Source organism: Scyliorhinus torazame, chromosome 7 (assembly GCF_047496885.1).
Source record: "Scyliorhinus torazame isolate Kashiwa2021f chromosome 7, sScyTor2.1, whole genome shotgun sequence".
NCBI lineage: Eukaryota > Metazoa > Chordata > Chondrichthyes > Carcharhiniformes > Scyliorhinidae > Scyliorhinus > Scyliorhinus torazame.
In genome coordinates, this window is record NC_092713.1 from 164,008,236 (window position 1) to 164,029,557 (window position 21,322).

Sequence of the window (21,322 nt, forward strand, 5' to 3'; positions counted from 1 at the left end):
TGGCCGTTTCCTAGTGTCAGGTGTAGTGAGAGACCCGGTGCAGTAAAACGGTATTGACCGTTTCCTCGTGTCAGGTGTAGTGTGAGACCCGGTGCAGTAAAACGGTATTGACCGGTTCCTAGTGTCAGGTGTAGTGAGAGAACCGGTGCAGTAAAACGGTATTGACCGTTTCCTCGTGTCAGGTGTAGTGTGAGACCCGGTGCAGTTAAACGGTATTGACCGTTTCCTAGTGTCAGGTGCAGTGAGAGGTCCAGTGCAGTAAAACGGTATTGACCGTTTCCTAGTGTCAGGTGTGAGAGCCCCAGAGCAGTTAAACTGTATTGACCGTTTCCTAGTGTAACATGTTGTGAGTGACCCGGTGCAGTAAAACTGTATTGGCCGTTTCCTCGTGTCAGGTGGAGTGAGAGACCCACTGCAGTAAAATGGTATTGACCATTTCCTGTTGTCAGGTGTAGTGCGAGACTCGGTGCAGTAAAACGGTATTGACCGTTTCCTAGTGTCAGGTGTACTGAGAGACCCGGTGCAGTAAAACGGTATTGACCGTTTCCTAGTGTCAGGTGCAGTGAGAGACCCGCTGCAGGAAAACGGTATGGACCGTTTCCTACTGTCAGGTGTAGTGAGAGGCCCGTTGCATTAAAACGGCATTGACCGTTTCCTAGTGTCAGGTGTAGTGAGAGACCCGGTGCATTAAAACGGCATTGACCGTTTCCTAGTGTCAGGTGTAGTGAGAGGCCAGTTGCAGTAAAACGGTGTTGACCGTTTCCTAGTGTCAGGTGTAGTGAGAGGCCCGTTGCAGTAAAACGGTGTTGACCTTTTCCTAGTGTCAGGTGTCATGAGAGTCCCGGTGAGTAAAACAGAATTGACCGTTTCCTTGAGTCAGGAGTAGTGAGAGAACCGGTGCAGTAAAATGTGTTTGACCGTTTCATAGTGTCATGTGTAGTGAGAGACCTGGTGCAGTAAAACAATATTGACAGTTTCCTCGTGACAGCTGTGGAGAATGACCCGGTGCAGTAAAACGGCATTGCCCATTTCCTAGTGTCAGGTGTAGTGAGAGACCCGGTGTAGTAAAACGGTATTGACCGTTTCTCGTGTCAGGTGTAGTGAGTGACCCGGTGCAGTAAAACGGTGTTGACCATTTCCTAGTGTCAGGTGTAGTGAGAGACCCGGTGCAGTAAAACGGGATTGACCATTTCCTAGTGTCAGGTGTAGTGAGAGACCCGGTGTAGTAAACCGGTATTGCCCATTTCCTAGTGTCAGGTGTAGTGAGAGACCCGGTGTAGTAAAACGGTATTGACCATTTCCTCGTGTCAGGTGTAGTGAGTGACCCGGTGCAGTAAAACGGTGTTGACCGTTTCCTAGTGTCAGGTGTAGTGAGAGACCGGTGCAGTAAAACGGTATTGACCATTTCCTAGTGTCAGGTGTAGTGAGAGACCCGATGCAGTAACACGGTATTGACCGTTTCCGAGTGTCAGGTGTAGTGAGAGACCCGGTGTAGTAAACCGGTATTGCCCATTTCCTAGTGTCAGGTGTAGTGAGAGACCCGGTGTAGTAAAACGGTATTGACCATTTCCTCGTGTCAGGTGTAGTGAGTGACCCGGTGCAGTAAAACGGTGTTGACCGTTTCCTAGTGTCAGGTGTAGTGAGAGACCGGTGCAGTAAAACGGTATTGACCATTTCCTAGTGTCAGGTGTAGTGAGAGACCCGATGCAGTAACACGGTATTGACCGTTTCCGAGTGTCAGGTGTAGTGAGAGACCCGGTGCAGTAAAACAGTATTGACCGTTTCCTAGTGTCAGGTATAGTGAGAGACCCGGTGCTGTAAAACGATTTTGACCATTTCCTAGTGTCATGTGTAGTGAGAGGTCCGGTGCAGTTAAACGGTTTTGACCGTTTTCTAGTGTCAGGTGTAGTGAGAGACCCGGTGCAGTAAAACGGTATTGACCGTTTCCTCGTGTCAGGTGTAGTGAGAGACCCAGTGCAGTAAAACGGTATTGACCGTTTCCTAGTGTCAGGTGTAGTGAGAGACCCGCTGTAGTAAAACGATATTGACCGTTTCCTCGTGTCAGGTGTGAGTGCCCCAGAGCAGTTTAACTGTATTGACCGTTTCCTAGTGTAACATGTAGTGAGTGACCCGGTGCAGTAAAACGGTATTGACCGTTTCCTCGTGTCAGGTGTAGTGTGAGACCCGGTGCAGTAAAACGGTATTGACCGGTTCCTAGTGTCAGGTGTAGTGAGAGAACCGGTGCAGTAAAACGGTATTGACCGTTTCCTGGTGTCATGTTGAATGAGGGAACCGGTGCTGTAAAACGGTATTGACCGTTTCCTCGTGTCAGGTGTAGTGTGAGACCCGGTGCAGTAAAACTGTATTGACCGTTTCCTAGTGTCAGGTGTAGTGAGGGGTCCAGTGCAGTAAAACGGTATTGACCGTTTCCTAGTGTCAGGTGTGAGAGCCCCAGAGCAGTTAAACTGTATTGAACGTTTCCTAGTGTAACATGTTGTGAGTGACCCGGTGCAGTAAAACTGTATTGCCCGTTTCCTCGTGTCAGGTGGAGTGAGAGACCCGCTGCAGTAAAATGGTATTGACCATTTCCTGTTGTCAGGTGTAGTGCGAGACTCGGTGCAGTAAAACGGTATTGACCGTTTCCTAGTGTCAGGTGTAGTGAGAGACCCGCTGCAGTAAAACGGTATTGACCGTTTCCTAGTGTCGGGTGTAGTGAGAGACCCGGGGCTGTAAAACGGTTTTGACCGTTTCTTAGTGTCAGGTATAGTGAGAGACCCGGTGCTGTAAAACGATTTTGACCATTTCCTAGTGTCATGTGTAGTGAGAGTCCCGGTGCAGTAAAACGGTTTTGACCGTTTCCTAGTGTCAGGAGTAGTGAGAGACCCGGTGCAGTAGAACGGTATTGACCGTTTTCTAGTGTCAGGTGTAGTGAGAGACCCGGTGCAGTAAAACGGTATTGACCGTTTCCTCGTGTCAGGTGTAGTGAGAGACCCAGTGCAGTAAAACGGTATTGACCGTTTCCTAGTGTCAGGTGTAGTGAGAGACCCGCTGTAGTAAAACGATATTGACCGTTTCCTCGTGTTAGGTGTGAGTGCCCCAGAGCAGTTTAACTGTATTTACCGTTTCCTAGTGTAACATGTAGTTAGTGACCCGGTGCAGCAAAACGGTATTGACCGCTTCCTCGTGTCAGATGTGGCGAGTGACCCGGTGCAGTAAAACGGTACAGACCGTTTCCTAGTGTCAGGTGTAGTGAGTGACCCGCTGCAGTAAAATGGTATTGACCATTTCCTGGTGTCAGGTATAGTGAGAGACATGGTGCAGTAAAAGGGTCTTGAACGTTTCCTCGTGTCAGGTGTAGTGAGAGACCCGGTGCAGTAATACGGTATTGACCGTTTCTAGTGTCAGGTGTAGTGAGAGACCCGGTGCAGTAAAACTGTATTGACCGTTTTCTAGTGTCAGGTGGAGTGAGAGACCCGGTGCAGTAAAACTGTATTGACCGTTTTCTAGTGTCAGGTGCAGTGAGTGACTCCGTGCAGTAAATCAGTATTGACCGTTTCCTAGTGTCATTTGTACTGAGTGCCCTGGTGCAATAAAACACTGTCCGTTCCTCATGTCAGGTGTTGTGAGAGACAGGTGCAGTTAAACTGTATTGACTATTTCCTAGTGTCAGGTGGAGTGAGAGACCTGGTGCAGTAAAACGGTATTGACTGTTTCCTACTGTCAGGTGTAGTGAGAGACCCGGTGCAGTAAAACAGTATTGACCGTTTCCTACTGTCAGGTGTAGTGAGAGACCCGGTACAGTAAAACGGTATTCACCGTTTCCTAGTGTCAGGTGTAGTGAGAGGCCCGTTGCATTAAAACGGCATTGACCATTTCCTAGTGTCAGGTGTAGTGAGTGACCCGGTGCAGTAAAACGGTATTGACCGTTTCCTAGTGTCAGGTGTAGTGAGAGACCCGGTGCTGTAAAACGGTATTGACCGTTTCCTAGTGTCAGGTGTAGTGAGTGACCCGGTGCAGTAAAACGGTATTGACCGTTTCATAGTGTCATGTGTAGTGAGAGACCTGGAGCAGTAAAACGGCATTGACCGTTTCCCAGTGTCAGGTGTAGTGAGTGACCCGGTGCAGTAAAACGGTATTGACCATTTCCTGGTCTCAGTTGTAGTGAGAGACCCGGTGCAGTAAAACGGTATTGACCGTTTCCTAGTGCCGGGTGTAGTGAGAGACCCGGTGCAGTAAAACGATATTGGCCGTTTCCTAGTGTCAGGTGTAGTGAGAGACCCGGTGCAGTAAAACGGTATTGACCGTTTCCTCGTGTCAGGTGTAGTGTGAGACCCGGTGCAGTAAAACGGTATTGACCGGTTCCTAGTGTCAGGTGTAGTGAGAGAACCGGTGCAGTTAAACGGTATTGGCCGTTTCCTGGTGTCATGTTGAATGAGGGACCCGGTGCAGTAAAACGGTATTGACCGTTTCCTAGTGTCAGGTGCAGTGAGAGGTCCAGTGCAGTAAAACGGTATTGACCGTTTCCTAGTGTCAGGTGTGAGAGCCCCAGAGCAGTTAAACTGTATTGACCGTTTCCTAGTGTAACATGTTGTGAGTGACCCGGTGCAGTAAAACTGTATTGGCCGTTTCCTCGTGTCAGGTGGAGTGAGAGACCCACTGCAGTAAAATGGTATTGACCATTTCCTGTTGTCAGGTGTAGTGCGAGACTCGGTGCAGTAAAACGGTATTGACCGTTTCCTAGTGTCAGGTGTAGTGAGAGACCCGGTGCAGTAAAACGGTATTGACCGTTTCCTAGTGTCAGGTGCAGTGAGAGACCCGCTGCAGTAAAACGGTATGGACCGTTTCCTACTGTCAGGTGTAGTGAGAGGCCCGTTGCATTAAAACGGCATTGACCGTTTCCTAGTGTCAGGTGTAGTGAGAGACCCGGTGCATTAAAACGGCATTGACCGTTTCCTAGTGTCAGGTGTAGTGAGAGGCCAGTTGCAGTAAAACGGTGTTGACCGTTTCCTAGTGTCAGGTGTAGTGAGAGGCCCGTTGCAGTAAAACGGTGTTGACCGTTTCCTAGTGTCAGGTGTCATGAGAGTCCCGTTGAGTAAAACAGAATTGACCGTTTCCTTTAGTCAGGAGTAGTGAGAGAACCGGTGCAGTAAAATGTGTTTGACCGTTTCATAGTGTCATGTGTAGTGAGAGACCTGGTGCAGTAAAACAATATTGACAGTTTCCTCGTGACAGCTGTGGAGAATGACCCGGTGCAGTAAAACGGCATTGCCCATTTCCTAGTGTCAGGTGTAGTGAGAGACCCGGTGTAGTAAAACGGTATTGACCGTTTCTCGTGTCAGGTGTAGTGAGTGACCCGGTGCAGTAAAACGGTGTTGACCATTTCCTAGTGTCAGGTGTAGTGAGAGACCCGGTGCAGTAAAACGGGATTGACCATTTCCTAGTGTCAGGTGTAGTGAGAGACCCGGTGTAGTAAACCGGTATTGCCCATTTCCTAGTGTCAGGTGTAGTGAGAGACCCGGTGTAGTAAAACGGTATTGACCATTTCCTCGTGTCAGGTGTAGTGAGTGACCCGGTGCAGTAAAACGGTGTTGACCGTTTCCTAGTGTCAGGTGTAGTGAGAGACCGGTGCAGTAAAACGGTATTGACCATTTCCTAGTGTCAGGTGTAGTGAGAGACCCGATGCAGTAACACGGTATTGACCGTTTCCGAGTGTCAGGTGTAGTGAGAGACCCGGTGTAGTAAACCGGTATTGCCCATTTCCTAGTGTCAGGTGTAGTGAGAGACCCGGTGTAGTAAAACGGTATTGAGCATTTCCTCGTGTCAGGTGTAGTGAGTGACCCGGTGCAGTAAAACGGTGTTGACCGTTTCCTAGTGTCAGGTGTAGTGAGAGACCGGTGCAGTAAAACGGTATTGACCATTTCCTAGTGTCAGGTGTAGTGAGAGACCCGATGCAGTAACACGGTATTGACCGTTTCCGAGTGTCAGGTGTAGTGAGAGACCCGGTGCAGTAAAACAGTATTGACCGTTTCCTAGTGTCAGGTATAGTGAGAGACCCGGTGCTGTAAAACGATTTTGACCATTTCCTAGTGTCATGTGTAGTGAGAGGTCCGGTGCAGTTAAACGGTTTTGACCGTTTTCTAGTGTCAGGTGTAGTGAGAGACCCGGTGCAGTAAAACGGTATTGACCGTTTCCTAGTGTCAGGTGTAGTGAGAGACCCGGTGCAGTAAAACGGTATTGACCGTTTCCTAGTGTCAGGTGTAGTGAGAGACCCGGTGCAGTAAAACGGTATTGACCGTTTCATAGTGTCATGTGTAGTGAGAGACCTGGAGCAGTAAAACGGCTTTGTCTGTTTCCTCGTGTCAGGTGTAGTAAGAGACCTGGTGCAGTAAACCGGTATTGACCGTTTCCTAGTGTCAGGTGTAGTGAGAGACCCGGTGCAGTAAAACGGTATTGACCGTTTCCTCGTGTCAGGTGTAGTGTGAGACCCGGTGCAGTAAAACGGTATTGACCGGTTCCTAGTGTCAGGTGTAGTGAGAGAACCGGTGCAGTTAAACGGTATTGGCCGTTTCCTGGTGTCATGTTGAATGAGGGACCCGGTGCAGTAAAACGGTATTGACCGTTTCCTAGTGTCAGGTGCAGTGAGAGGTCCAGTGCAGTAAAACGGTATTGACCGTTTCCTAGTGTCAGGTGTGAGAGCCCCAGAGCAGTTAAACTGTATTGACCGTTTCCTAGTGTAACATGTTGTGAGTGACCCGGTGCAGTAAAACTGTATTGGCCGTTTCCTCGTGTCAGGTGGAGTGAGAGACCCACTGCAGTAAAATGGTATTGACCATTTCCTGTTGTCAGGTGTAGTGCGAGACTCGGTGCAGTAAAACGGTATTGACCGTTTCCTAGTGTCAGGTGTAGTGAGAGACCCGGTGCAGTAAAACGGTATTGACCGTTTCCTAGTGTCAGGTGCAGTGAGAGACCCGCTGCAGTAAAACGGTATGGACCGTTTCCTACTGTCAGGTGTAGTGAGAGGCCCGTTGCATTAAAACGGCATTGACCGTTTCCTAGTGTCAGGTGTAGTGAGAGACCCGGTGCATTAAAACGGCATTGACCGTTTCCTAGTGTCAGGTGTAGTGAGAGGCCAGTTGCAGTAAAACGGTGTTGACCGTTTCCTAGTGTCAGGTGTAGTGAGAGGCCCGTTGCAGTAAAACGGTGTTGACCGTTTCCTAGTGTCAGGTGTCATGAGAGTCCCGGTGAGTAAAACGGTATTGACCGTTTCATAGTGTCATGTGTAGTGAGAGACCTGGTGCAGTAAAACAATATTGACAGTTTCCTCGTGACAGCTGTGGAGAATGACCCGGTGCAGTAAAACGGCATTGCCCATTTCCTAGTGTCAGGTGTAGTGAGAGACCCGGTGTAGTAAAACGGTATTGACCGTTTCTCGTGTCAGGTGTAGTGAGTGACCCGGTGCAGTAAAACGGTGTTGACCATTTCCTAGTGTCAGGTGTAGTGAGAGACCCGGTGCAGTAAAACGGGATTGACCATTTCCTAGTGTCAGGTGTAGTGAGAGACCCGGTGTAGTAAACCGGTATTGCCCATTTCCTAGTGTCAGGTGTAGTGAGAGACCCGGTGTAGTAAAACGGTATTGACCATTTCCTTGTGTCAGGTGTAGTGAGTGACCCGGTGCAGTAAAACGGTGTTGACCGTTTCCTAGTGTCAGGTGTAGTGAGAGACCGGTGCAGTAAAACGGTATTGACCATTTCCTAGTGTCAGGTGTAGTGAGAGACCCGATGCAGTAACACGGTATTGACCGTTTCCGAGTGTCAGGTGTAGTGAGAGACCCGGTGTAGTAAACCGGTATTGCCCATTTCCTAGTGTCAGGTGTAGTGAGAGACCCGGTGTAGTAAAACGGTATTGACCATTTCCTCGTGTCAGGTGTAGTGAGTGACCCGGTGCAGTAAAACGGTGTTGACCGTTTCCTAGTGTCAGGTGTAGTGAGAGACCGGTGCAGTAAAACGGTATTGACCATTTCCTAGTGTCAGATGTAGTGAGAGACCCGATGCACTAACACGGTATTGACCGTTTCCGAGTGTCAGGTGTAGTGAGAGACCCGGTGCAGTAAAACACTATTGACCGTTTCCTAGTGTCAGGTATAGTGAGAGACCCGGTGCTGTAAAACGATTTTGACCATTTCCTAGTGTCATGTGTAGTGAGAGGTCCGGTGCAGTTAAACGGTTTTGACCGTTTTCTAGTGTCAGGTGTAGTGAGAGACCCGGTGCAGTAAAACGGTATTGACCGTATCCTCGTGTCAGGTGTAGTGAGAGACCCAGTGCAGTAAAACGGTATTGACCGTTTCCTAGTGTCAGGTGTAGTGAGAGACCCGCTGTAGTAAAACGATATTGACCGTTTCCTCGTGTCAGGTGTGAGTGCCCCAGAGCAGTTTAACTGTATTGACCGTTTCCTAGTGTAACATGTAGTGAGTGACCCGGTGCAGTAAAACGGTATTGACTGTTTCCTCGTGTCAGGTGTAGTGTGAGACCCGGTGCAGTAAAACGGTATTGACCGGTTCCTAGTGTCAGGTGTAGTGAGAGAACCGGTGCAGTAAAACGGTATTGACCGTTTCCTGGTGTCATGTTGAATGAGGGAACCGGTGCTGTAAAACGGTATTGACCGTTTCCTCGTGTCAGGTGTAGTGTGAGACCCAGTGCAGTAACACGGTATTGACCGTTTCCTAGTGTCAGGTGTAGTGAGGGGTCCAGTGCAGTAAAACGGTATTGACCGTTTCCTAGTGTCAGGTGTGAGAGCCCCAGAGCAGTTAAACTGTATTGAACGTTTCCTAGTGTAACATGTTGTGAGTGACCCGGTGCAGTAAAACTGTATTGCCCGTTTCCTCGTGTCAGGTGGAGTGAGAGACCCGGTGTAGTAAAACGGTATTGACCATTTCCTCGTGTCAGGTGTAGTGAGTGACCCGGTGCAGTAAAACGGTGTTGACCGTTTCCTAGTGTCAGGTGTAGTGAGAGACCGGTGCAGAAAAACGGTATTGACCATTTCCTAGTGTCAGGTGTAGTGAGAGACCCGATGCAGTAACACGGTATTGACCGTTTCCGAGTGTCAGGTGTAGTGAGAGACCCGGTGTAGTAAACCGGTATTGCCCATTTCCTAGTGTCAGGTGTAGTGAGAGACCCGGTGTAGTAAAACGGTATTGACCATTTCCTCGTGTCAGGTGTAGTGAGTGACCCGGTGCAGTAAAACGGTGTTGACCGTTTCCTAGTGTCAGGTGTAGTGAGAGACCGGTGCAGTAAAACGGTATTGACCATTTCCTAGTGTCAGGTGTAGTGAGAGACCCGATGCAGTAACACGGTATTGACCGTTTCCGAGTGTCAGGTGTAGTGAGAGACCCGGTGCAGTAAAACAGTATTGACCGTTTCCTAGTGTCAGGTATAGTGAGAGACCCGGTGCTGTAAAACGATTTTGACCATTTCCTAGTGTCATGTGTAGTGAGAGGTCCGGTGCAGTTAAACGGTTTTGACCGTTTTCTAGTGTCAGGTGTAGTGAGAGACCCGGTGCAGTAAAACGGTATTGACCGTTTCCTAGTGTCAGGTGTAGTGAGAGACCCGGTGCAGTAAAACGGTATTGACCGTTTCCTAGTGTCAGGTGTAGTGAGAGACCCGGTGCAGTAAAACGGTATTGACCGTTTCATAGTGTCATGTGTAGTGAGAGACCTGGAGCAGTAAAACGGCTTTGTCTGTTTCCTCGTGTCAGGTGTAGTAAGAGACCTGGTGCAGTAAACCGGTATTGACCGTTTCCTAGTGTCAGGTGTAGTGAGTGACCCGGTGCAGTAAAACGGTATTGACCATTTCCTGGTCTCAGTTGTAGTGAGAGACCCGGTGCAGTAAAACGGTATTGACCGTTTCCTAGTGCCGGGTGTAGTGAGAGACCCGGTGCAGTAAAACGATATTGGCCGTTTCCTAGTGTCAGGTGTAGTGAGAGACCCGGTGCAGTAAAACGGTATTGACCGTTTCCTCGTGTCAGGTGTAGTGTGAGACCCGGTGCAGTAAAACGGTATTGACCGGTTCCTAGTGTCAGGTGTAGTGAGAGAACCGGTGCAGTTAAACGGTATTGGCCGTTTCCTGGTGTCATGTTGAATGAGGGACCCGGTGCAGTAAAACGGTATTGACCGTTTCCTAGTGTCAGGTGCAGTGAGAGGTCCAGTGCAGTAAAACGGTATTGACCGTTTCCTAGTGTCAGGTGTGAGAGCCCCAGAGCAGTTAAACTGTATTGACCGTTTCCTAGTGTAACATGTTGTGAGTGACCCGGTGCAGTAAAACGGTATTGACCGTTTCCTGGTGTCATGTTGAATGAGGGAACCGGTGCTGTAAAACGGTATTGACCGTTTCCTCGTGTCAGGTGTAGTGTGAGACCCAGTGCAGTAACACGGTATTGACCGTTTCCTAGTGTCAGGTGTAGTGAGGGGTCCAGTGCAGTAAAACGGTATTGACCGTTTCCTAGTGTCAGGTGTGAGAGCCCCAGAGCAGTTAAACTGTATTGAACGTTTCCTAGTGTAACATGTTGTGAGTGACCCGGTGCAGTAAAACTGTATTGCCCGTTTCCTCGTGTCAGGTGGAGTGAGAGACCCGGTGTAGTAAAACGGTATTGACCATTTCCTCGTGTCAGGTGTAGTGAGTGACCCGGTGCAGTAAAACGGTGTTGACCGTTTCCTAGTGTCAGGTGTAGTGAGAGACCGGTGCAGTAAAACGGTATTGACCATTTCCTAGTGTCAGGTGTAGTGAGAGACCCGATGCAGTAACACGGTATTGACCGTTTCCGAGTGTCAGGTGTAGTGAGAGACCCGGTGTAGTAAACCGGTATTGCCCATTTCCTAGTGTCAGGTGTAGTGAGAGACCCGGTGTAGTAAAACGGTATTGACCATTTCCTCGTGTCAGGTGTAGTGAGTGACCCGGTGCAGTAAAACGGTGTTGACCGTTTCCTAGTGTCAGGTGTAGTGAGAGACCGGTGCAGTAAAACGGTATTGACCATTTCCTAGTGTCAGGTGTAGTGAGAGACCCGATGCAGTAACACGGTATTGACCGTTTCCGAGTGTCAGGTGTAGTGAGAGACCCGGTGCAGTAAAACAGTATTGACCGTTTCCTAGTGTCAGGTATAGTGAGAGACCCGGTGCTGTAAAACGATTTTGACCATTTCCTAGTGTCATGTGTAGTGAGAGGTCCGGTGCAGTTAAACGGTTTTGACCGTTTTCTAGTGTCAGGTGTAGTGAGAGACCCGGTGCAGTAAAACGGTATTGACCGTTTCCTAGTGTCAGGTGTAGTGAGAGACCCGGTGCAGTAAAACGGTATTGACCGTTTCCTAGTGTCAGGTGTAGTGAGAGACCCGGTGCAGTAAAACGGTATTGACCGTTTCATAGTGTCATGTGTAGTGAGAGACCTGGAGCAGTAAAACGGCTTTGTCTGTTTCCTCGTGTCAGGTGTAGTAAGAGACCTGGTGCAGTAAACCGGTATTGACCGTTTCCTAGTGTCAGGTGTAGTGAGTGACCCGGTGCAGTAAAACGGTATTGACCATTTCCTGGTCTCAGTTGTAGTGAGAGACCCGGTGCAGTAAAACGGTATTGACCGTTTCCTAGTGCCGGGTGTAGTGAGAGACCCGGTGCAGTAAAACGATATTGGCCGTTTCCTAGTGTCAGGTGTAGTGAGAGACCCGGTGCAGTAAAACGGTATTGACCGTTTCCTCGTGTCAGGTGTAGTGTGAGACCCGGTGCAGTAAAACGGTATTGACCGGTTCCTAGTGTCAGGTGTAGTGAGAGAACCGGTGCAGTTAAACGGTATTGGCCGTTTCCTGGTGTCATGTTGAATGAATGACCCGGTGCAGTAAAACGGTATTGACCGTTTCCTAGTGTCAGGTGCAGTGAGAGGTCCAGTGCAGTAAAACGGTATTGACCGTTTCCTAGTGTCAGGTGTGAGAGCCCCAGAGCAGTTAAACTGTATTGACCGTTTCCTAGTGTAACATGTTGTGAGTGACCCGGTGCAGTAAAACTGTATTGGCCGTTTCCTCGTGTCAGGTGGAGTGAGAGACCCACTGCAGTAAAATGGTATTGACCATTTCCTGTTGTCAGGTGTAGTGCGAGACTCGGTGCAGTAAAACGGTATTGACCGTTTCCTAGTGTCAGGTGTAGTGAGAGACCCGGTGCAGTAAAACGGTATTGACCGTTTCCTAGTGTCAGGTGCAGTGAGAGACCCGCTGCAGTAAAACGGTATGGACCGTTTCCTACTGTCAGGTGTAGTGAGAGGCCCGTTGCATTAAAACGGCATTGACCGTTTCCTAGTGTCAGGTGTAGTGAGAGACCCGGTGCATTAAAACGGCATTGACCGTTTCCTAGTGTCAGGTGTAGTGAGAGGCCAGTTGCAGTAAAACGGTGTTGACCGTTTCCTAGTGTCAGGTGTAGTGAGAGGCCCGTTGCAGTAAAACGGTGTTGACCGTTTCCTAGTGTCAGGTGTCATGAGAGTCCCGGTGAGTAAAACAGAATTGACCGTTTCCTTGAGTCAGGAGTAGTGAGAGAACCGGTGCAGTAAAATGTGTTTGACCGTTTCATAGTGTCATGTGTAGTGAGAGACCTGGTGCAGTAAAACGATATTGACCGTTTCCTAGTGTCAGGTGTAGTGAGAGACCTGGTGCAGTAAAACGGTATTGACCGTTTCATAGTGTCATGTGTAGTGAGAGACCTGGTGCAGTAAAACAATATTGACAGTTTCCTCGTGACAGCTGTGGAGAATGACCCGGTGCAGTAAAACGGCATTGCCCATTTCCTAGTGTCAGGTGTAGTGAGAGACCCGGTGTAGTAAAACGGTATTGACCGTTTCTCGTGTCAGGTGTAGTGAGTGACCCGGTGCAGTAAAACGGTGTTGACCATTTCCTAGTGTCAGGTGTAGTGAGAGACCCGGTGCAGTAAAACGGGATTGACCATTTCCTAGTGTCAGGTGTAGTGAGAGACCCGGTGTAGTAAACCGGTATTGCCCATTTCCTAGTGTCAGGTGTAGTGAGAGACCCGGTGTAGTAAAACGGTATTGACCATTTCCTCGTGTCAGGTGTAGTGAGTGACCCGGTGCAGTAAAACGGTGTTGACCGTTTCCTAGTGTCAGGTGTAGTGAGAGACCGGTGCAGTAAAACGGTATTGACCATTTCCTAGTGTCAGGTGTAGTGAGAGACCCGATGCAGTAACACGGTATTGACCGTTTCCGAGTGTCAGGTGTAGTGAGAGACCCGGTGTAGTAAACCGGTATTGCCCATTTCCTAGTGTCAGGTGTAGTGAGAGACCCGGTGTAGTAAAACGGTATTGACCATTTCCTCGTGTCAGGTGTAGTGAGTGACCCGGTGCAGTAAAACAGTGTTGACCGTTTCCTAGTGTCAGGTGTAGTGATAGACCGGTGCAGTAAAACGGTATTGACCATTTCCTAGTGTCAGGTGTAGTGAGAGACCCGATGCACTAACACGGTATTGACCGTTTCCGAGTGTCAGGTGTAGTGAGAGACCCGGTGCAGTAAAACAGTATTGACCGTTTCCTAGTGTCAGGTATAGTGAGAGACCCGGTGCTGTAAAACGATTTTGACCATTTCCTAGTGTCATGTGCAGTGAGAGGTCCGGTGCAGTTAAACGGTTTTGACCGTTTTCTAGTGTCAGGTGTAGTGAGAGACCCGGTGCAGTAAAACGGTATTGACCGTTTCCTCGTGTCAGGTGTAGTGAGAGACCCAGTGCAGTAAAACGGTATTGACCGTTTCCTAGTGTCAGGTGTAGTGAGAGACCCGCTGTAGTAAAACGATATTGACCGTTTCCTCGTGTCAGGTGTGAGTGCCCCAGAGCAGTTTAACTGTATTGACCGTTTCCTAGTGTAACATGTAGTGAGTGACCCGGTGCAGTAAAACGGTATTGACTGTTTCCTCGTGTCAGGTGTAGTGTGAGACCCGGTGCATTAAAACGATATTGACCGGTTCCTAGTGTCAGGTGTAGTGAGAGAACCGGTGCAGTAAAACGGTATTGACCGTTTCCTGGTGTCATGTTGAATGAGGGAACCGGTGCTGTAAAACGGTATTGACCGTTTCCTCGTGTCAGGTGTAGTGTGAGACCCAGTGCAGTAACACGGTATTGACCGTTTCCTAGTGTCAGGTGTAGTGAGGGGTCCAGTGCAGTAAAACGGTATTGACCGTTTCCTAGTGTCAGGTGTGAGAGCCCCAGAGCAGTTAAACTGTATTGAACGTTTCCTAGTGTAACATGTTGTGAGTGACCCGGTGCAGTAAAACTGTATTGCCCGTTTCCTCGTGTCAGGTGGAGTGAGAGACCCGGTGTAGTAAAACGGTATTGACCATTTCCTCGTGTCAGGTGTAGTGAGTGACCCGGTGCAGTAAAACGGTGTTGACCGTTTCCTAGTGTCAGGTGGAGTGAGAGACCCGCTGCAGTAAAATGGTATTGACCATTTCCTGTTGTCAGGTGTAGTGCGAGACTCGGTGCAGTAAAACGGTATTGACCGTTTCCTAGTGTCAGGTGTAGTGAGAGACCCGCTGCAGTAAAACTGTATGGACCGTTTCCTACTGTCAGGTGTAGTGAGAGGCCCGTTGCATTAAAACGGCATTGACCGTTTCCTAGTGTCAGGTGTAGTGAGAGGCCCGTTGCAGTAAAACGGTGTTGACCGTTTCCTAGTGTCAGGTGTAGTGAGAGGCCCGTTGCAGTAAAACGGTGTTGACCGTTTCCTAGTGTCAGGTGTCATGAGAGTCCCGGTGAGTAAAACAGAATTGACCGTTTCCTTGAGTCAGGAGTAGTGAGAGAACCGGTGCAGTAAAATGTGTTTGACCGTTTCATAGTGTCATGTGTAGTGAGAGACCTGGTGCAGTAAAACAATATTGACAGTTTCCTCGTGACAGCTGTGGAGAATGACCCGGTGCAGTAAAACGGCATTGCCCATTTCCTAGTGTCAGGTGTAGTGAGAGACCCGGTGTAGTAAAACGGTATTGACCGTTTCTCGTGTCAGGTGTAGTGAGTGACCCGGTGCAGTAAAACGGTGTTGACCATTTCCTAGTGTCAGGTGTAGTGAGAGACCCGGTGCAGTAAAACGGGATTGACCATTTCCTAGTGTCAGGTGTAGTGAGAGACCCGGTGTAGTAAACCGGTATTGCCCATTTCCTAGTGTCAGGTGTAGTGAGAGACCCGTTGTAGTAAAACGGTATTGACCATTTCCTCGTGTCAGGTGTAGTGAGTGACCCGGTGCAGTAAAACGGTGTTGACCGTTTCCTAGTGTCAGGTGTAGTGAGAGACCGGTGCAGTAAAACGGTATTGACCATTTCCTAGTGTCAGGTGTAGTGAGAGACCCGATGCACTAACACGGTATTGACCGTTTCCGAGTGTCAGGTGTAGTGAGAGACCCGGTGCAGTAAAACAGTATTGACCGTTTCCTAGTGTCAGGTATAGTGAGAGACCCGGTGCTGTAAAACGATTTTGACCGTTTTCTAGTGTCAGGTGTAGTGAGAGACCCGGTGCAGTAAAACGGTATTGACCGTTTCCTCGTGTCAGGTGTAGTGAGAGACCCAGTGCAGTAAAACGGTATTGACCGTTTCCTAGTGTCAGGTGTAGTGAGAGACCCGCTGTAGTAAAACGATATTGACCGTTTCCTCGTGTCAGGTGTGAGTGCCCCAGAGCAGTTTAACTGTATTGACCGTTTCCTAGTGTAACATGTAGTGAGTGACCCGGTGCAGTAAAACGGTATTGACTGTTTCCTCGTGTCAGGTGTAGTGTGAGACCCGGTGCAGTAAAACGGTATTGACCGGTTCCTAGTGTCAGGTGTAGTGAGAGAACCGGTGCAGTAAAACGGTATTGACCGTTTCCTGGTGTCATGTTGAATGAGGGAACCGGTGCTGTAAAACGGTATTGACCGTTTCCTCGTGTCAGGTGTAGTGTGAGACCCAGTGCAGTAACACGGTATTGACCGTTTCCTAGTGTCAGGTGGAGTGAGGGGTCCAGTGCAGTAAAACGGTATTGACCGTTTCCTAGTGTCAGGTGTGAGAGCCCCAGAGCAGTTAAACTGTATTGAACGTTTCCTAGTGTAACATGTTGTGAGTGACCCGGTGCAGTAAAACTGTATTGCCCGTTTCCTCGTGTCAGGTGGAGTGAGAGACCCGGTGTAGTAAAACGGTATTGACCATTTCCTCGTGTCAGGTGTAGTGAGTGACCCGGTGCAGTAAAACGGTGTTGACCGTTTCCTAGTGTCAGGTGGAGTGAGAGACCCGCTGCAGTAAAATGGTATTGACCATTTCCTGTTGTCAGGTGTAGTGCGAGACTCGGTGCAGTAAAACGGTATTGACCGTTTCCTAGTGTCAGGTGTAGTGAGAGACCCGCTGCAGTAAAACTGTATGGACCGTTTCCTACTGTCAGGTGTAGTGAGAGGCCCGTTGCATTAAAACGGCATTGACCGTTTCCTAGTGTCAGGTGTAGTGAGAGGCCCGTTGCAGTAAAACGGTGTTGACCGTTTCCTAGTGTCAGGAGTAGTGAGAGAACCGGTGCAGTAAAATGTGTTTGACCGTTTCATAGTGTCATGTGTAGTGAGAGACCTGGTGCAGTAAAACAATATTGACAGTTTCCTCGTGACAGCTGTGGAGAATGACCCGGTGCAGTAAAACGGCATTGCCCATTTCCTAGTGTCAGGTGTAGTGAGAGACCCGGTGTAGTAAAACGGTATTGACCGTTTCTCGTGTCAGGTGTAGTGAGTGACCCGGTGCAGTAAAACGGTGTTGACCATTTCCTAGTGTCAGGTGTAGTGAGAGACCCGGTGCAGTAAAACGGGATTGACCATTTCCTAGTGTCAGGTGTAGTGAGAGACCCGGTGTAGTAAACCGGTATTGCCCATTTCCTAGTGTCAGGTGTAGTGAGAGACCCGTTGTAGTAAAACGGTATTGACCATTTCCTCGTGTCAGGTGTAGTGAGTGACCCGGTGCAGTAAAACGGTGTTGACCGTTTCCTAGTGTCAGGTGTAGTGAGAGACCGGTGCAGTAAAACGGTATTGACCATTTCCTAGTGTCAGGTGTAGTGAGAGACCCGATGCAGTAACACGGTATTGACCGTTTCCGAGTGTCAGGTGTAGTGAGAGACCCGGTGCAGTTAAACAGTATTGACCGTTTCCTAGTGTCAGGTATAGTGAGAGACCCGGTGCTGTAAAACGATTTTGACCATTTCCTAGTGTAATGTGTAGTGAGAGGTCCGGTGCAGTAAAACGGTTTTGACCGTTTTCTAGTGTCAGGTGTAGTGAGAGACCCGGTGCAGTAAAATGGTATTGACCGTTTCCTCGTGTCAGGTGTAGTGAGAGACCCAGTGCAGTAAAACGGTATTGACCGTTTCCTAGTGTCAGGTGTAGTGAGAGACCCGCTGTAGTAAAACGATATTGACCGTTTCCTCGTGTCAGGTGTGAGTGCCCCAGAGCAGTTTAACTGTATTGACCGTTTCCTAGTGTAACATGTAGTGAGTGACCCGGTGCAGTAAAACGGTATTGACCGTTTCCTCGTGTCAGGTGTAGTGTGAGACCCGGTGCATTAAACCGGTATTGACCGGTTCCTAGTGTCAGGTGTAGTGTGAGAACCGGTGCAGTAAAACGGTATTGACCGTTTCCTGGTGTCATGTTGAATGAGGGAACCGGTGCAGTAAAACGGTATTGACCGTTTCCTAGTGTCAGGTGTAGTGAGAGGTCCAGTGCAGTAAAACGGTATTGACCGTTTCCTAGTGTCAGGTGTGAGAGCCCCAGAGCAGTTAAACTGTATTGACCGTTTCCTAGTGTAACATGTTATGAGTGACCCGGTGCAGTAAAACTGTATTGGCCGTTTCCTCGTGTCAGGTGTAGTGAGAGACCCGCTGCAGTAAAATGGTATTGACCATTTCCTGTTGTCAGGTGTAGTGCCAGACTCGGTGCAGTAAAACTGTATTGACCGTTTCCTAGTGTCAGGTGTAGTGAGAGACCCGGTGCAGTAAAACGGTATGGACCGTTTCCTACTGTCAGGTGTAGTGAGAGGCCCATTGCATTAAAACGGCATTGACCGTTTCCTAGTGTCAGGTGTAGTGAGAGACCCGGTGCATTAAAACGGCATTGACCGTTTCCTAGTGTCAGGTGTAGTGAGAGGCCCGTTGCAGTAAAACGGTGTTGACCGTTTCCTAGTGTCAGGTGTAGTGAGAGGCCCGTTGCAGTAAAACGGTGTTGACCGTTTCCTCGTGTCAGGTGTCATGAGAGTCCCGGTGAGTAAAACAGTATTGACCGTTTCCTTGAGTCAGGAGTAGTGAGAGAACCGGTGCAGTAAAATGGGTTTGACCGTTTCATAGTGTCATGTGTAGTGAGAGACCAGGTGCAGTAAAACGATATTGACCGTTTCCTCGTGTCAGGTGTGGAGAATGACCCGGTGCAGTAAAACGGCATTGCCCATTTCCTAGTGTCAGGTGTAGTGAGAGACCCGGTGTAGTAAAACGGTATTGACCGTTTCTCGTGTCAGGTGTAGTGAGTGACCCTGTGCAGTAAAACGGTGTTGACCATTTCCTAGTGTCAGGTGTAGTGAGAGACCCGGTGCAGTAAAACGGGATTGACCATTTCCTAGTGTCAGGTGCAGTGAGAGACCCGGTGTAGTAAAACGGTATTGCCCATTTCCTAGTGTCAGGTGTAGTGAGAGACCCGGTGTAGTAAAACGGTATTGACCATTACCTCGTGTCAGGTGTAGTGAGTGACCCGGTGCAGTAAAACGGTGTTGACCGTTTCCTAGTGTCAGGTGTAGTGAGAGACCTGGTGCAGTAAAACAGTATTGACCGTTTCCTAGTGTCGGGTGTAGTGAGAGACCCGGGGCTGTAAAACGGTTTTGACCGTTTCTTAGTGTCAGGTATAGTGAGAGACCCGGTGCTGTAAAACGATTTTGACCATTTCCTAGTGTCATGTGTAGTGAGAGTCCCGGTGCAGTAAAACGGTTTTGACCGTTTCCTAGTGTCAGGAGTAGTGAGAGACCCGGTGCAGTAGAACGGTATTGACCGTTTTCTAGTGTCAGGTGTAGTGAGAGACCCGGTGCAGTAAAACGGTATTGACCGTTTCCTCGTGTCAAGTGTAGTGAGAGACCCAGTGCAGTAAAACGGTATTGACCGTTTCCTAGTGTCAGGTGTAGTGAGAGACCCGCTGTAGTAAAACGATATTGACCGTTTCCTCGTGTTAGGTGTGAGTGCCCCAGAGCAGTTTAACTGTATTTACCGTTTCCTAGTGTAACATGTAGTTAGTGACCCGGTGCAGCAAAACGGTATTGACCGCTTCCTCGTGTCAGATGTGGCGAGTGACCCGGTGCAGTAAAACGGTACAGACCGTTTCCTAGTGTCAGGTGTAGTGAGTGACCCGCTGCAGTAAAATGGTATTGACCATTTCCTGGTGTCAGGTATAGTGAGAGACATGGTGCAGTAAAAGGGTCTTGAACGTTTCCTCGTGTCAGGTGTAGTGAGAGACCCGGTGCAGTAATACGGTATTGACCGTTTCTAGTGTCAGGTGTAGTGAGAGACCCGGTGCAGTAAAACTGTATTGACCGTTTTCTAGTGTCAGGTGGAGTGAGAGACCCGGTGCAGTAAAACTGTATTGACCGTTTTCTAGTGTCAGGTGCAGTGAGTGACTCCGTGCAGTAAATCAGTATTGACCGTTTCCTAGTGTCATTTGTACTGAGTGCCCTGGTGCAATAAAACACTGTCCGTTCCTCATGTCAGGTGTTGTGAGAGACAGGTGCAGTTAAACTGTATTGACTATTTCCTAGTGTCAGGTGGAGTGAGAGACCTGGTGCAGTAAAACGGTATTGACTGTTTCCTACTGTCAGGTGTAGTGAGAGACCCGGTGCAGTAAAACAGTATTGACCGTTTCCTACTGTCAGGTGTAGTGAGAGACCCGGTACAGTAAAACGGTATTCACCGTTTCCTAGTGTCAGGTGTAGTGAGAGGCCCGTTGCATTAAAACGGCATTGACCATTTCCTAGTGTCAGGTGTAGTGAGTGACCCGGTGCAGTAAAACGGTATTGACCGTTTCCTAGTGTCAGGTGTAGTGAGAGACCCGGTGCTGTAAAACGGTATTGACCGTTTCCTAGTGTCAGGTGTAGTGAGTGACCCGGTGCAGTAAAACGGTGTTGACCATTTCCTAGTGTCAGGTGTAGTGAGAGACCCGGTGCAGTAAAACGGTATTGCCCATTTCCTAGTGTCAGGTGTAGTGAGAGACCCGGTGCAGTAAAACGGTGTTGACCATTTCCTAGTGTCAGGTGTAGTGAGAGACCCGGTGTAGTAAAACGGTATTGCCCATTTCCTAGTGTCAGGTGTAGTGAGAGACCCGGTGTAGTAAAACGGTATTGACCATTTCCTCGTGTCAGGTGTAGTGAGTGACCCGGTGCAGTAAAATGGTGTTGACCATTTCCTAGTGTCATGTGTAGTGAGAGGTCCGGTGCAGTAAAACGGTTTTGACCGTTTCCTAGTGTCAGGAGTAGTGAGAGACCCGGTGCTGCAAAATAGTATTGACCATTTCCTGGTGTCAGGTTTAATGAGAGACCTGGTGCAGTAAAACGGTATTGACCATTTCCTAGTGTCAGGTGTAGTGAGAGACCCAGTGCAGTAAAACGGTATTGACCGTTTCCTAGTGTCAGGTGTAGTGAGAGACCCGGTGCAGTAGAACGGTATTGACCGTTTCCTCGTGTCAGGTGTAGTGAGAGACCCGGTGCAGTAAAACGGAATTGACCGTTTCCTAGTGTCAGGTGTAGTGAGTGACTCCGTGCAGTAAATCAGTATTGACCGTTTCCTAGTGTCATTTGTACTGAGTGACCTGGTGCAATAAAACACTGACCGTTCCTCATATCAGGTGTTGTGAGAGACAGGTGCAGTTAAACTGTATTGACTGTTTCCTAGTGTCAGGTGTAGTGAGAGACCCGGTGCATTAAAACGGTATTGAGTGTTTCCTACTGTCAGGTGTAGTGAGAGACCCGGTGCAGTAAAACGGTATTGACCGTTTCCTAGTGTCAGGTGTAGTGAGAGACTCGGTGCAGTAAAACGGTATTGACCGTTTCCTAGTGTCAGGTGTAGTGAGAGACCCGGTGCAGCAAAACGGTATTGACCGTTTCCTAGTGTCAGGTGTAGTGAGAGACCCGGTGCAGTAAAACGGTATTGACCGTTTCCTAGTGTCAGGTGTAGTGAGAGACCCGGTGCAGTAAAACGGTATTGAAGGTTTCCTAGTGTCAGGTGTAGTGAGAGACCCGGTGCAGTAAAACGGTATTGACCGTTTCCTAGTGTCAGGTGTAGTGAGAGACCC